This window comes from Eptatretus burgeri, chromosome 1, assembly GCF_056783735.1.
Source record: "Eptatretus burgeri isolate ZD-2024b chromosome 1, Ebu_testis_v1, whole genome shotgun sequence".
NCBI lineage: Eukaryota > Metazoa > Chordata > Myxini > Myxiniformes > Myxinidae > Eptatretus > Eptatretus burgeri.
The window spans coordinates 154,666,961-154,677,971 of NC_140961.1; positions in this window are offsets into that span (position 1 = coordinate 154,666,961).

Genomic DNA, 11,011 nt, shown 5'->3' on the forward strand with positions numbered 1-11,011 from the left:
TTTGTTTTTCTTTTTATAATTGAGACAATAACTCATTTCATTATGAGAAAAATTCCTTCAGAGTGTGAAAACCTTTTTCGTTTCCAACATATACATTTGAAACTTCATTTTGAAAACATGAAGTATCCTGAGAAATGCCTTCACTCTCTCCTCCATTTACTGAAGAAAGCAAATGTAAAACTTGTAACCAAAATAAGTAACATCAACATCATCAATATCATGTTTTCCAACTTTCTCTTCTATATTTTCACTTTCTCATTTAAATCTTCTCCCTGAACTCGATGTTAATACTCGACCCATATATTTTTGAAAGGCTTGTTAACTCTTTCTTTTCTTCCTCAATGCATTGAGATTGATTCATTTTTTGAAATACCTCCAATCTTTTTCTAATCTCACAAGTTTCCAGATATTTTTTATATTTATTCATTCTCCCTTGCCTCCGTCTCTCTCTTCTCCCTCTCCTTCTATTGTACCTCATTTTCTTGTTCTCCTTCCTCATTCCTTACTTCCCTTGAACCACTTTCACCTCAAGGAATAACATACATCTGTTCATCTGGATTTCTTGATATTCCTGTGTCCAAAATAAGTGTTTTTACAATGGGAAACCAATACAATTTATTCTGAATTTCTAAAAGAACTTTTTATTTTATCAACTTTAAAACATTTTCATTATTTAATATTTTAGTTAAATACAAACTTGTCGGTTTATTAACATCAGTATAAAGCCAATATTGTATTGAAAACCCCCCATTCTTATGTTGTCGAACATATTTATGAAAACACTGAATACCCTTTTCTTGGAGGTAAGGTTAGACAAATAAATTTCAATTTTCTTGAAGCCTTCTTGCTGTCATATATGTGTCAGTAATATATGACAGATTAATATGATGACTAGTATACTTGCCCATCTTCCTCTGGTTAAATCAGTTTGTATTCCCGTACTTATTCTATAAATTCCTGTTCTTTGTGTTTTCATTATGTAAACTATGGCAAAGCTGTTGCTGATTTTAGCCTTATTAAATTATTTTATTTCTTGTTTGCTAATAGTGCTTCCACAAATCTCATTTTCAGCACCAAGTGGATAATATTCTTCCTTTTGAGACGGATTTCATTCTTTGAGATCTTCTAGGTATATCTTAAAGACCAACTATACCCTAAATCATCCAGATCATATCCCCAAGGTTCTATTCTCATTAAAAAAATTATATGCCCTTCTTTATAAAATTTAATTTTTATTGGAACTGGCCTGGGGTTAAAATTATTGATAAATTTGTATGACTTGGGGATAAAATGTGAATTTTGTCTGACCTGGGGATAAAATCTAAATTTCTGTATCTTTGGAATGCACAGCCATTTTATTCAAGGACATACATGGTGAGAAATCACTTAATCTCAACAAGTCATTTGCATCAGTCTGGCTTGGATAATTTATTAATTTATAAATATTTTTCATGTTAATATTTTTTGCTCTTCTATATTTCTGTCGTTCAGCCTGTGCCTTTGTCTAACAATTGGATAAATCAATATCAAGTCATTGGGAAACACCAAAGGTACAACCATCATTTCCAACATGTCATTTATGTTGGATTAAAAACCACTTCATAAAATATTTATTGTTGTTGACTTGAAATAAAACAGCAACATAATTGACCACAACACTTGGAATTTAATTATTGGACTTGAATTGTTTGATAAACATCATTCTGTAAGAATTTCATTAATTCAATAGGTGGTGGAACACCATAAATCTCAAAATAATATTTACCCTGATTATTATAAATACAAGCCCAAAGAGAACCATTTCCATTATTATCTTCTAAATTCATAACAATATTCTTTGTATTCAGACAAGTTTGTTAATTAATCTCTCACAAAAATAACCACAATATAAATTCTTTACAATACTTGGCAAGTTCTATATTTGATGTTGCATTCTTTCCAAATTATTTAAACCACTCATCAATGGTCATATATTTATGAGAAATAAATAAACCATTACGCCTTTTAGTTAATTTTACACATGCTTGTGCGATAGAGGAAAGCATATCTCCAACTAACAATCTTGCTTTATCAGGGAGGCATTCAAGTTTTTCAGCAAAATCTACAATTACAACACATCCACTAATTTGTTTATCCAACTCTTTTTTTCCAACAAATTTGTCTTTCCAACTCTTTTTGAACCAATATTTGGGCCTTCCTTTTGTGAGAAGATTTACCGCTGCTGAAATGCCACCTCTCCATGCTCCTGCCACACTTAAACCAGCAAATAAAGGAATTACTTGTCGCTCTTATTGAATATTTCTTCAACATTGGTTTTGACATTTTTTTTTAAATGAACTGGAATCGTTCAAGTTTTTCAGGTGTTTTCTTGTGAGGAAATCATCAGTTTTTATTTCACCCTTTTTATGAATTATATTGATTTTCATCATACAAGGCTTTTGATTTTGAATACAAGATGTTAGTTTATTAAGATTTATTTGATAAACATATAGCCCAATTAACACGTTACTAATCATTTATTTATCAAAAAAAATGTTAGATTAATCATTACAATATTATCTGTATTTATCTGTAATTCTTTTTCTTGCAGAAGCAAACAATAAGTTTCAACTTCTTCACTCTCTCTTCTTTCAATATATGGGGAAGTGTCTACTTTATTAAACGTTATAGTTTCCTTTTGAGCACTCAAGTCAATTACATAGTTTGTATGAAGTTTTTTTGAAATGCTGCCATATTCAAAATGGGTTCTTTATTGCCATTGCTTTCACACATATTTTGGTAAGATTTGTATGCTTCAGCATAATTATTTTTCACCCAATCAATTTCCAAGTTGTCTCATTGATAAAAAAAAGAGACAACCGAAGTTGTTTTTCCATGGAATTATCACTCAATGCATCATTCTTATATGTAGCATCACCATCTGTTTTATCAAAAATGGGCCATAGGTATCGTGGCTTTCCTAACAGAACACCCAAATTCTACTTGTAAGTGGTTTGGTTCAGTTTAACATTTTGGCATCTTCCTCGAAGGAAAGATAGATTTAGCAGTTTATTTGAGTTTAGTCTTCTATTCAACATCTCTTCTGTTTTAAGATTAGGAGTATATTTACAAGTATACCAACTCATTTCGTCAATCACATATTTATTCTGAGCACGAAAAGCACTCGCAACACCAAAAAGCAATTAATTTTCATTATCATTACTTTGTAGATGAAATCTAATTTTAATTCTAAACAGAACGTTATCATAATAAAAAAAGCGAATCATACCTTCAAGGGGAACTGACTCGGTAAAACTATTTTCTGCTTTTGCATCATCGTTACACATTCCATTTCTTTAACTATAATTGGGGTCTACATTTGTTTCCATTGTCATATCAGGAATAAAGAAATCAACAGCACACTTACCCATTCTATCACGAAATGAATATTGTGGAAATTTCATCATTTCAGATCTAGCAGTGATATAATGAACTGCTTCAACTTCTTGTGTTCCAGTATACAAACAAACACGATCAAACATTTTCCAGAAGAAATCATTTACGAGTGTAGCGTTTGTGTTTTGAGCAGCGTGAGTGAATGAAAATTTACCCAACAAGAAACTATCAGTGAGATTCAAATGAGTTTGTTGATAAATTATTTCAAACCTTTTTGTTCAATTTGTATTCCAGTCTGTCCCTGTGATGGCATTAACCTTGAAGTCATCTTCTTTTTCGTAGAGTTGGAGATGATATTGTTATCATACAAATCATCGATACTATGAATTGCTTCCATACTTGTGTTTATTTCGTAAAAAAAAAAATGATGCTAAAACTTTTTGAAACCCTGATCCAAGTTTTTGAATTATTTTCTGTCGTTCTTGTGAAGACAATGGAGTTTTACCTTTCTTAATTAATTTTATTGCTTCTAATTTATGGGACTCCTTTTGAGCATCGTTTCTCTTTTTTATCAATGAGACAAATTGGAAATTGATCGGGAGAATTTTTTTTTGATGAAGCATACAAGGTTTAACAAAAGGTGCGTGTGAAAGCAATGGCAATAAAGAACCAATTTTGAATATGGCAGCATTTCAAAAAACTTCATACAATCGATGCAATTGACTTCAGTGCTCAAAAGGAAACTATAAAGTCGAATAAAGTAGATTCTGCTCCATACATTGAAAGAAGAGAGAGTGAAGAAGTTGATAAATATTGTTTGCTTTTGGAAGAAACAGAATTACAGATTAATAGAGATAATAATGTTATGATTTGTGTCTCATAATTTTTTGAGAAATATATGAGTAGTAAAGTGCTACCTGGGGTATATGTTTATCAAATTAATCTTAATAAACTATCATCAAATCTTCCAAATATAGCATCCGGTACATTTCCCACAGCAGAAGCAGTTGAACCAATTAGGTCTTTATGTTGAAGAATAGTTGAACCTTTTCCCATTAGAATATCAATTACACCATCTCCTTTATTTCTAAATTGATGTCCTACACCCCATTGCCGTTTTGGTTTATAGTATCCTCTCAAAAGATGCATACCTTCACCCTTATAGTATGGGGAAAGGTACATCCCACCCCCTGTAAATATTTTTTTATTTTCCAAACTCGTGCTTCATCACAATAACCATCATATTTATTTATTGGAATACTTCATGTTTCTGAATTCTGATGGACATTATTTCTCCATTGAAGGAAATCACATGATTACTTTGATGAGTTATCCTTAAATTTACTCTGCATATGGTTTTTGCTGACATGGGAAGATAATCCAAATTTTTCGGCTCCATATTTAATTTATAACCAATTGGAGTTGAGTATATGCTGAAGGAAAATATTGTATTTGTTCTTATTCCATCATGATAAGCTCCATCAACCAACCTATAGTTATCTACTATACTAAAAAGATAGAATATGTTTGTATGTATGTTTGTTTGTGTGTCCTTTATAGGCGGCCGGACCGTGCGATGGAATGAGATGAAACTTGGCATGAGTGATCCTTGGGACATGAGACCGCACATGGGGGTCAAGTTCAAGGTCAAACGTCACGGGGTCAAGGGGTCAAGGGGTCAAGGTCACCGGGTAACTTCAATTTCTCAATTTCATCCAATCGATATGGGACCAACACCATTCGACAGATAATCAAAATTAAATGACACAGTTGATTGACGACATTCACTTCCGACTTCCGGTTTTCGAGTTATGACGTCATAAATTGACCAACACGTCAATTTTTTCATGTTTGTTTGTCCTTTATAGACGGCCAAACTGTTTGATAGAATGAGATGAAACTTGGCATATGTGATCCTTGGGAAGGATATAAGGGGATCAAGGTCAAGGTCAAGGTCAAAGGTCACGGGGTCAAGGTCACCAGATAACGTCAATTTCTCAATTTCCTCCGATCGAGACGGGACCAACCCCATTTAGCAGATAACTGAACCCGTCCATGGGCGGGTACTTTGCTAATCTACGATACGAAAAAGAAATAATATGTTTGTATGTATGTTTGTTTGTGTGTCCTTTTCGGCAGCCGAACCGTTGAATGGAATGAGATGAAACTTCGGCTGAGTGATCCATTGGATATGAGTACGGATATAGGGGGGTCAAGTTCAAGGTCAAAGGTCACGGGATCAAGGGGTCAAGGTCACCGGGTCAATTTCATCCGATCGAAATGGGACCAACGCCATTCGGCAGATAATCATAATTAAATGACACAGTTGATTGACGACATTCACTTCCGACTTCCGGTTTTCGAGTTGTGACGTCATAAATTGATGAAAACGCCAATTTTTCATGTTTGTTTGTCCTTTATAGACGGCCAAACCGTTGGATAGAATGAGATGAAATTTGGCACATGTGATCCTTAGGAACGGACACAAGGGGGTCCAGGTCAAGGTAAAGGTCAAAGGTCACGGGGTCAAGGTCACCGGATAACGTCAATTTCTCAATTTCATCTGTTCGAAACGGGACCAACGCCATTCAACAGATACCTGTACCCTCCCATGGGCCGGTACTTTGCTAGTTTAATACTGAATTTATACCTGAGGATATTTGAATGACAATAACACTGTAAAAAAGTCGATTTGTTTCAATCTTTTTTGAGGAGAAACCCAATAACACTCAATGAATTATCAATTGTGAGATCCAATTTGTAATTATTTTTAAGTTTCAGAATATCAATAACAATATTTTTTGGTTCATCACCTTGTTCTTTCATATGGCAAGCATATCGGAAGATATTTAAGAAATTTCATATGCCCCACATGAAACTGTTATCGTTTTGTGTCCGCTTTCCAGGTAATAACTAAACCTATCATTTTTCTCTGTGATATTAAAAAGGGTATTATAAGTTTCCATCGACAATAAAGAAGCCTCATATTTTTTATTTTATTTTTGTATACATTGTCGAGATTCGTATGAGAGTAAACGCACAATGCACAGAAAGGAGGGCATGAGTGAAGAGGGGCAGGAGATGGAAGGACAAAACAGTGGGGAACAGCAACATTAGGAGATCTGTGGAAGAGAGAGGGATGGGCTGGGGAACACAGAGTATACAAGATGCACATTACAGGGACTTTCAGGAAAGAAAGCAGGGAATTTAAAGGAGGTTGACTTGGGTTGGATTAACAGGGGTAGAAAAGATCGAGGTTTTGGATGGGGGACGATAAGAGGTTGTGGTGAACAGCTGTTTTGAAGGCCTGGAGTGAAGAATGGGATTGAAGAGAGTGTAGGAGTTAATTCCAAAGGTGGGAAAAAGAGGAATGAAAGAGTGAAGGTGAGCAGTGATTCAAGATTTTGGTAGTTTCACCTGAAGGGGGTTGTTTGCGGACCTTGAGCGCCCTGCGGAAATTAGATGGGGACATGTCACAGACAGAGCATGGGGGCAAGAATGGTGAGGAGACGGAAGAAGACAGAAAGACCACCGACCTGCCTGTGGTGAGAGATTAAGAAAACGAAAGACTCAGCCTCAACGCGGAAGATACCAATGATCCTAAATGCCTTGGTTGCCACAGCGTGAAGCCGAGAAAGGTGAGAGGCAGGAGCACCAGCCCTGAGGGAAGAGCAGTCCTCCATCAGGCTGTGGACAAAAGGTTTGTATGTGGACAGGATCGAATATTTGCACGACGGTGGATTTTCACAGTCGGTGACTGGCTTTGGAGGCATGTTGGAAATGTAACTTTCCCAGGAAAGATCAGGGCAGAGAGTGAGATACAGAGGCTTGATTGAAAGGACTTCTTTCAGGGGATTGAGGAGAAACTAGATTGGAGGGGGTGGTTCTAAACGATCCATTCGGCGAGACAGTGAGAGTGTGAGTTTTGTCAGGATTGAAAGACCTGTTCCACGTGTTGGTCCAGTTTGTGATTTTAAAAGAAGCTGCGGCTTTCCGGTCTGAGGGATGCAGATGAGGGATGCAGTATGACAAAGGGTGGAGTCATCAGCAAAGACATAAAGAGGATTTTTCAGCAAGTCAGAGAGATCATTGATGAAAACCAGAAAAATAACATGGCCCAGAATGCAACCTTGAGGAACTCCAGTTTGAACAGGAAGAGGGGATGAGAGAATTTCATTTAGGGCCACATGTTGGCTGCAACAGGAGAGGAAGTGTACAAGCCATGAGTGAATTGCCTTGGATACCACAGGAAGAGAGTATGGTGAGCAGGGCAGGGTGCCAGACCGTACTGAAGACAAGCAATATGTCTAAGTATGTGGCTCTGATTTCATGTCTGGCATTGAGGACCTCCATGCATTTTTGGGAATGCAGAAGCAGCACATCCAGGGTAGAGTAATCTGGTCTGAAACCAGATTGATGATCGGAAATCAATCCAATTGAGAAGCGCAGGATTTAATGTCTTAAGCGGTGATGGATTCCATCACCTTGCTGATGCTTGTGAGAAGGCTGATTGGTCTGTCATTGCAGGGATTTGTTTTTGCACATGTTTATGCAGGGCGGTCATGTTTGCTGATTTCTAAGAAGATGGCAGATGACCTTGAGGAATTGAGTTTATGGGTTAATAGAACGGAGAAAGAGGGTGAGCAATCACGGAGGATAAGGTTTTTAGGACACACGGGCTGGTGTCGTCTGTACCGGTTGCACAATCTGAGTCGAGGTTTGAAGCAAACTCTCAACTTTGTAAGAAGAAAAGGAAACAAAGTCCAGGGACAGCTGGGTGTGACTGGGTAAGATGGGTACAGAATGGGTTTCGGACACAAGATTTTGATGCAAACACTGAGGTTAGGTTTTCAGCATTTTCATGTGCGGTATCAGCAGTGCAGCCATTTGAGGTAAGTGAGTGGATGGAGGGGAAGAATACACCAGAAACAGATTTTATTATATGCCAACAGGATTTGGAGGAGGGAGCGAGGTTTGAGAGTTCAGACTTGATTTTACAAAGATGTTGTTTTCTGGCTCCCCTGAGGGTAGATACATACTTGTTACGAGCTTTATAGAAGGAACTGAGATGACTCTCAGTTGGGTTTGCTTTCCATGAGGAAAAGGCACCTTGTTTCTGGGTAACTGCCTCACTACAAGTTTCAGTGAACCAAGGGTGGGAGGAAGGGAAGGACAACTGAAGAAGAGAGCATATAAATCTGTGCAGAGAGGGCAAGATTTTTTGAAAGAATTCCCAGGACGAGGTGATGTTGGAGAAAGTAGTGATGGGAGACCAGTCCAGAAGTATTGGCCTGCTTGGATACCCTGCCAGTCCGCCTGAGTGAAATGCCAGACTCGATGGCACTGAGGTGATTCTCTAATAACAGCCAGAGAGGTGTTCAGTTTGACAAGCAAATGGTGAGAAGAACCTATTGGAGTGGAGAAAGAACAGTACATATTTTCAGGTAACAGCAGATATTTCAGGTTTTGTTGGGTATTGTTGTAGTGGATAAGGGAGAGAAGATGTGTGATCACTTGTGAAAATAAAGCTTAGGATTATACTTCTCATCTATATATTAATACTGAAGGACCAATATTGTGTTCCTCCCAGCGGTCGCGTCACGTTTTTCTCAGTACTGTGCAATGCACCTGTAAGAGTGCATTGCACATAGTGGCAAAAGTCACACTTCAACTCTGAAGCAGAATAAACACTTTTCGTTTTACATTCGTTTACATGGCGATGTGTGACTTCACCGCTGAGAGCGTCAGGATGTCATGACATTATCGGTCATTCGTTGACGTCATTACGTCTATCGTCGACAGACCGTTACAGCTGAGAGGTGTAATTCCACTCCTCGAAAATAGCGTCTGCAATGTAAAACCCTCTTCTGCACATACTGACTACCTCAGAATGTGAATTTCACACAAAAAATGTAACAAGAAACATTGTATCTTCAAAATATTAACACTGAAGGACCAATTTTGTGCTTCTCCTTGCGGTTGCATCACGTTTTTCTCGATACTGTGACCTGGACTGAAAGAGACTTCGTACCCGTAAGAGTGCATAGCACATAGTGGCAAGAGTCAACTTTCAACTCTGAAACAGAATAAACACTTTTCGTTGAGACGGGGGCGAAGAGTGAAGAGATGGGGGCGGGGGATGAAGAAACGGGGGCAGGGAGTGAAGAGGCGGTGGTTGGGAATGAAGAGAGGGAGGCAGGGAGTGAAGCGGGGGTGGGGGGTGAAGAGACGGCGGCGAGAAGAGAAGAGGTGGGGGCAGGTGATGAAGAGATGGGGGCAGAGAGCTGTTGAGGCGGGGGCAAGGTAAGCAAATTTTTTGGTGGGGGTAAGCAAATTGAAAGCCGGAGATGGGGGAAATGGGGCGGGGGATGAGTGGGCGGGGGCTGGGGTGAATTAGGCGGGGTTGAGTGTGAGGGGGTGGACAGGGGCGGAGGCCCAGGGACAAGTGTGGCGGGGAATCAAGAGACGGGGGACGGGGAGTGAAGAGGCGGTGGCGGGGCTGGGTAATTAAATTTTTGGGCGGGGGTAAGCAAATTGAAGGCGGGGGGTGGGAGGCGAGGGGGGATGCGGCAGGGGCGGGGGATGAGTAGGAGGGGGCAAGCACGCCCTGTCCAGTCCATGTCCCTCGAGTGTGGGTGAGCTGGTGAGGGTGGTTGAATGAACGGAATCCGTCTGTGACGGGGTTGCGGCTAGTCTTATTTAATCTGGGATAAAATGTCTTTGTGTGAACATTTTTAAATTATTTTCATTTTCATTAAATGGAATAAAATGTCTGATGCCTCATTAAAACAATTGTTGTTTCCAGCCTTCTAACTACCTCACAACAAAAACAGGCTATTAACTAATTGTGATGGGTTATTTGAAAGAAAACTAACACCTGCATGAAGCCTACTTTAAGCTTCAATAATGACTTTCTCATTCTTATTATTCTCTATTCTCCCAGAAACACTAACCTCAGAATCAAATGAGTCTAGTAAATCAGTTATCTGTTGAATGGCGTTTGTCCCGTCTCGATCGGATGAAATTGAGAAATTGACTTTATCCGGTGACCTTGACCCTGTGACCTTTGACCTTGACCTTGACCTTGATCCCCTTATGTCCGTTCCCAAGGATCACATACACCAACTTTCATCTTATTCTATCCAACGGTTTGGCCGTCTATAAAGACAAACAAACATGAAAAATTGGCATTTTAGTCAGTTTATGACATCATAACTTGAAAACCGGAAGTCGGAAATGAATGTCGTCAATCAACTGTGTCATTTAATTTTGATTATCTGTCGAATGGCGTTGGTCCCGTCTCGATTGGAAGAAATTGACCCGGTGACTTTGACCCCTTCGACTCCGTGACCTTTGACCTTGAACTTGACCCCCCTATGTCCGTTCTCATGTCCCAAGGATCACTCATGCCAATTTTCATCTCATTCCATCCAATGGTTCGGCCGCCTATAAAGTACACACAAACAAACCTAAATACAAACATATTCTATCTTTTTAGTATAGTTGATAACCTCGTGGAACCTCAGGCACCCCTGAATGGTACGTATTTTGTATGCGTTTATCAGGCATACTCATGGCTACTGGTAGCATGGACAGGATCATGCTATTTGGGATATGTATTACCCAGGATTCGGAT